Source organism: Oncorhynchus mykiss, chromosome 8 (assembly GCF_057628025.1).
Source record: "Oncorhynchus mykiss isolate SJ-2025 chromosome 8, ASM5762802v1, whole genome shotgun sequence".
Classification (NCBI taxonomy): Eukaryota; Metazoa; Chordata; class Actinopteri; order Salmoniformes; family Salmonidae; genus Oncorhynchus; species Oncorhynchus mykiss.
Window position 1 is genome coordinate 82,318,492 of NC_143029.1, and position 5,684 is coordinate 82,324,175.

At 48.0% G+C, this 5,684-nt stretch overlaps 1 long non-coding RNA gene across 1 annotated transcript in view; it reads left to right on the forward strand.

Moving 5' to 3' along the window:
- Positions 1-5,684, forward strand: part of LOC149982155 (uncharacterized) — a 472,901-nt gene that overhangs the window by 105,043 nt on the left and 362,174 nt on the right. The gene's annotated exons all lie outside the window — the stretch shown is intronic.

The following is a 5,684-nucleotide window of genomic DNA, read 5'->3' on the forward strand; positions in this document are numbered from 1 at the left end:
TACTCCATCTGGTTATTAACACCACCAGGTTCTTATCTCCATCAGGTACTTTACTCTATCAGGTTCTTATCTCCATCAGGTACTTTACTCCATCAGGTTCTTAACGCCATCAGGTTGTTTAATCCATCAGGTTCTTATCTCCTTCAGTTTCTTATCTCCATCAGGTTCTTATCTCCATCAGGTACTTTACTCTATCAGGTTCTTATCTCCATCAGGTACTTTACTCCATCAGGTTCTTAATGCCATCAGGTTGTTTAATCCATCAGGTTCTTAAATAAATCAGGTTCTTTACTCCATCATGTTCTAATCTACACCAGATTCCTTACTCCATCGGGTTATTTACTCCATCCGGTTCTTTACTCCATCGGGGTCTTTACTCCATCATGTTCGAATCTACATCAGGTTCTTTACTCCATCAGATTATTTACTCCATCGGGTTCTCATCTACATCAAGTTGTTTACTCCATCAGGTTGTTTACTCCATCAGATTCCTTACTCCATCAGATTCTTTACTCCATCAGGTTCTTATCTACTGTCTGGATTACCACCTTATTCCCTCCTCATTCCGGAAATCCTCCAACCAGGATTTTGCGAAAACCAGGGAATTTATTTTATTGAAATGTCCAGGAATTTTGCTGAGTGCTGATCTAGGATCAGGTCCCCCTGTCCATTTAATCTCATTCATCAATATCTAAAATGCATATTAGTTTAATTATTGGGATACAGTAAATCAATATACATCAGGGTGGAGATGAGAGGTGGTTAGACACTGTGATGTGTGTTAGAACAGCTCAAATCAAATCAAATTGTATTGGTCACACACACATGGTTAGCAGATGTTAATGGTCACATGGTTAGCAGATGTTAATGGTCACATGGTTAGCAGATGTTAATGGTCACATGGTTAGCAGATGTTAATGCAAGTGTAGCGAAATGCTTGTGTTTTTAGTTCCAACAGTGCAGTAATATCTAACAGGTAATCTAACAATCCCCAACAACTACCTAATACACACAAATCTAAAGGGGTGAATGAGAATATGTACATATAAGTATATAGATGAGCGATGGTTGAGCGGTATAGGCAAGGTGCAATAGATGGTATAAAATACAGTATATACATGTGATATGAGTAATGTAAGATATGTAAACGTTAAAGTGGCATTGTTTAAAGTGACGAGTGATCCATTTATTAAAGTGGCCAGTGATTGGGTCTCAATGTAGGCAGCAGCCTCTCTGAGTTAGTGATTGCTGCCTGATGGCCTTGAGATAGAAACTGTTTTTCAATCTCTCGGTCCCAGCTTTGATGCACCTGTACTGACCTTGCCTTCTGGATGGTAGCGGTGTGAACAGGCACTGGCTCGGGTGGTTTGTTGTCCTTGATGATCTTTTCGGCCTTCCTGTGACATTGGGCGCTGTAGGTGTCCTGGAGGGCAGGTCGTTTGCCCCCGGTGATGCGGTGTGCAGACCGCACCACCCTCTGGAGTGCCTTGCAGTTGAGGAAGGTGCAGTTGCCGTACCAGGCAGTGATACAGCCCAACAGGATGCTCTCGATTGTGTATCTGTAAAAGTTTGTCAGGGTTTTGGGTGACAAGGCAAATTTCTTCAGCCTTCCTTAGGTTGAAGAGGTGCTGTTGCGCCTTCTTCACCACGTTGTCTGTGTGGGTGGACCATTTCAGTTTGTCCGTGATGTGTACACAGAGGAACTTAAAACTTTCCACCTTCTCCATTGCTGTCCCTTCAATATGGATAGGGAGGTGCTCCCTCTGCTGTTTCCTGAAGTCCACGATCATCTCACGATCAATATTTTTTGGAATTTTACCCCCTTTTCTCCCCAATTTCATGGTATCCAATTTGTTAGTAGTTACTATCTTGTCTCATCGCTACAACTCCCGTACGGGCTCGGGAGAGACGAAGGTCGAAAGCCATGCGTCCTCTGAAACCCAACCAAGCCGCACTGCTTCTTAACACAGCGCGCATCCAACCCGGGAAGCCAGCCGCACCAATGTGTCAGAGGAAACACCGTGCACCTGGCGACCTGGTTAGCGTGCAATCAGACACAGACACCGGCAATCAGACATCGGCCCACCACAGGAGTCGCTAGTGCGCTATGAGACAAGGATATCCCTACCGGCCAAACCCTCCCTCAACCGGACGACGCTATGCCAATTGTGCGTCGCCCCACGGACCTCCCGGTCGCGGCCGGCTGCGACAGAGCCTGGGCGCGGACCCAGAGTCTCTGGTGGCACAGCTAGCACTGCGATGCAGTGCCCTAGACCACTGCGCCACCCAGGGAGGCCTTCCTTTGTTTTGTTGAGTGAGAGGTTGTTTTCGTGACACCACACTCCGAGTGCCCTCACCTCCTCCCTGTAGGCTGTCTCGTCCTTGTTGGTAATCAAGCCCACTACTGTTGTGTTGTCTGCAGACTTGATGATTGAGTTGGAGGCGTGCATGGCCACTTAGTCGTGGGTGAACAAGGAGCACAGAAGAGGGCAGCGCACGCACCCTTGTGGGGCCCCAGTGTTGAAGGTCAGTGAAGATGTGGTTTCCTACCTTCACCACCTGGGGGCAGCCCATCAGACAGTCCAGGACCCAGGGCGGGGTTGAGACCCAGCTGTAGTCAATGAACAGCATTCACAGTGTGATGGCGATTGTGTCATCTGTGGACCTGTTGGGGCGGTATGCAAACTGAAGTGGGTCTAGGTTTGCCGGTAAGGTGGAGGTGATATGATCCTTGACTAGCCTTTCAAAGTACTTCATGATGACAGAAGTGAGCGCTACGGGGCGGTAATCATTTAGTTCAGTTATGGCCACAATGGTGGCCATCTTGAAGCATGTGGGGACAACAGAATGGGATAGGGAGTGATTGAATATGTCTGTAAACACACCAGCCAGCTGGTCTGTGCTCTGTGGACGTGGCTAGGGATGCCGTCTGGGCCAGAAGCCTTGCGAGGGTTAACACATTTAAATGTTTTACTCACGTCAGCCACTGAGAAGGGGGGGGGGTGCGCAGTCCTTGTTAGCGGAAAGAATAACTACACTGTTTATATTCAGCCATACTTCCAGACCTCTTTCCATGGTTAAATAGTTTCCTAGGAACTCGAAATGAAGCGACCATCTCTGTCGGCGCCATCTTGTTACACCTAGTTTGGCAGTGGCGGCTGCTGAGGGGAGGAAAGCTCATAAACATGGCTGGAATGGCGCGAGTGGAATGGCATCAAACACATAGAAACCATGTGTTTGATACCATTACACTCATTCTGCTCCAGCCAGAACCACAAGCCTGTCCTCCCCAATTAAGGTGCCATCAACCTCCTGTGACCTTTTGGACATTGTTTACCTGGTGAGGTAGTGTCTGTGCTGACGTATCTGAGCAGCTGACACCCTGTCCATGATATTGATAATGGCGCACAGTTTTGTCTTTGTTCCCCTCTTATGTAACCTGCTCCAACAATGGAGAAGCAGCACGGGGTCTGTCTGGGTCTGTCTGGGTCTGTGTGGGTCTGTCTGGATCTGTGTGTGTCTGTCTGGGTCTGTCTGGATCTGTCTGGGTCTGTGTGTGTCTGTCTGGGTCTGTCTGGGTCTGTGTGTGTCTGTCTGGGTCTGTCTGTGTCTGTCTGGGTCTGTCTGGGTCTGTCTGGGTCTGTGTGTGTCTGTCTGGATCTGTCTGGGTCTGTGTGTGTCTGTGTGTGTCTGTCTGGGTCTGTCTGGGTATGTGTGTGTCTGTCTGGGTCTGTCTGGGTCTGTGTGTGTCTGTCTGGATCTGTCTGGGTCTGTGTGTGTCTGTCTGGGTCTGTGTGTGTCTGTCTGGGTCTGTGTGTGTCTGTCTGGGTCTGTGTGTGTCTGTCTGGGTCTGTCTGGGTCTGTGTGTGTCTGTCTGGGTCTGTGTGTCTGTCTGGACCTGTGTGTGTCTGTGTGTGTCTGTCTGGGTCTGTGTGTGTCTGTCTGGATCTGTCTGGGTCTGTGTGTGTCTGTCTGGGTCTGTGTGTGTCTGTCTGGGTCTGTGTGTGTCTGTCTGGGTCTGTCTGGGTCTGTGTGTGTCTGTCTGGGCCTGTGTGTGTCTGTGTGTGTCTGTCTGGATCTGTGTGTGTCTGTCTGGGTCTGTCTGTGTCTGTCTGGGTCTGTCTGGGTCTGTGTGTGTCTGTCTGGGTCTGTGTGTGTCTGTCTGGGTCTGTCTGGGTCTGTGTGTGTCTGTCTGGGTCTGTGTGTGTCTGTCTGGATCTGTCTGGGTCTGTGTGTGTCTGTCTGGGTCTGTGTGTGTCTGTCTGGGTCTTTCTGGGTCTGTGTGTGTCTGTCTGGGTCTGTGTGTGTCTGTCTGGGTCTGTCTGGGTCTGTGTGTGTCTGTCTGGGTCTGTGTGTGTCTGTCTGGATCTGTGTGTGTCTGTCTGAGGTCTGTCTGGATCTGTGTGTGTCTGTCTGGGTCTGTGTGTGTCTGTGTGTGTCTGTCTGTGTCTGTCTGTCTGGGTCTGTGTGTGTCTGTCTAGGTCTGTGTGTGTCTGTCTGGGTCTGTGTGTGTCTGTCTGGGTCTGTGTGTGTCTGTCTGGGTCTGTGTGTGTCTGTCTGGATCTGTCTGGGTCTGTGTGTGTCTGTCTGGGTCTGTGTGTGTTTGCATGCAAGCAGTTTTAGCCGAAATCTCTGATCACGGCAACTAAATTCAGAAAAACAATAATGATTAATTTCCCTGGTCCATCAACACGATCCACGGAATGGAACAACACCACAACACATTATAATACAGTGTATGACTTGTAGTGAATTCTGTACCCGTCTGTTCCGCCTATTAGTTGAATGGAGCCTGTTGAAATGGATTATAAATAACATCCACAGGATCAAGATACACAAGCCCTTTTTTCAGATCAGTTCCCTTACCCCAGCCATACTCTTAGAGAAACCTAACCTCATCGAACCCAACAGCAACCTAACTTCATAGTAACCTAATAGTAATGAGCAAGGCTCCACAGGAAAACAATGTGTGCTAAACACGGTGACCTGCCCTGTTATTCACGACTATATTCTCTAATGCATGTCACACAGTTCTGATACGATCACAGAATATGAAAACAGGGAGTATCCCTGTTGACACACGCGACTCTCTAATGCTTCCGTGTCGGGTCATTCTGGCTAATGTACCTGGAAACCTGGCTGTCCCTGTCCTGGTGTTGTGTATGGTCTCTGTCCTGCCTCTTATGTATCAAAGGTGGCCATTAAAGGTGGACTGCAACATTGGCATTGTGTGTCTGGCTTCTAGAATAGTAACCAATTCGGTGATCTTCCAGTATGAAAAGTGCGTGTGAATATTTATTTAATCCCTCTCTCTGCACCAGATCCCTTCTCATCCCTCTCATCCCTCTCATCCCTCATTTTCCATTCCTTCTGTGAATAAAAGATGAAGGGAGCGAGGCCCAGGAGTTGAGCCACATTGAGAGAACATAAGGTACTGCCATCTGACCCCCCCCCCCCCCCCCCAAAAGCACCTCTTCAGACCAGCACCCTGTAATCTCTCAATCTATGGGGAGATTACAAGGTCAAACAGGACACTTAATCACCATCTGTAAACACTAGCACAGTTTTTATTTAAAAAAATGTTTTCCATTTTAACAATACATATATTGGTGTGCACTGGAAACTGAAAAAACAATGGTCAATTGATATTATTTTTTACAGTAAATAAAAGGCAAGGTGACCAC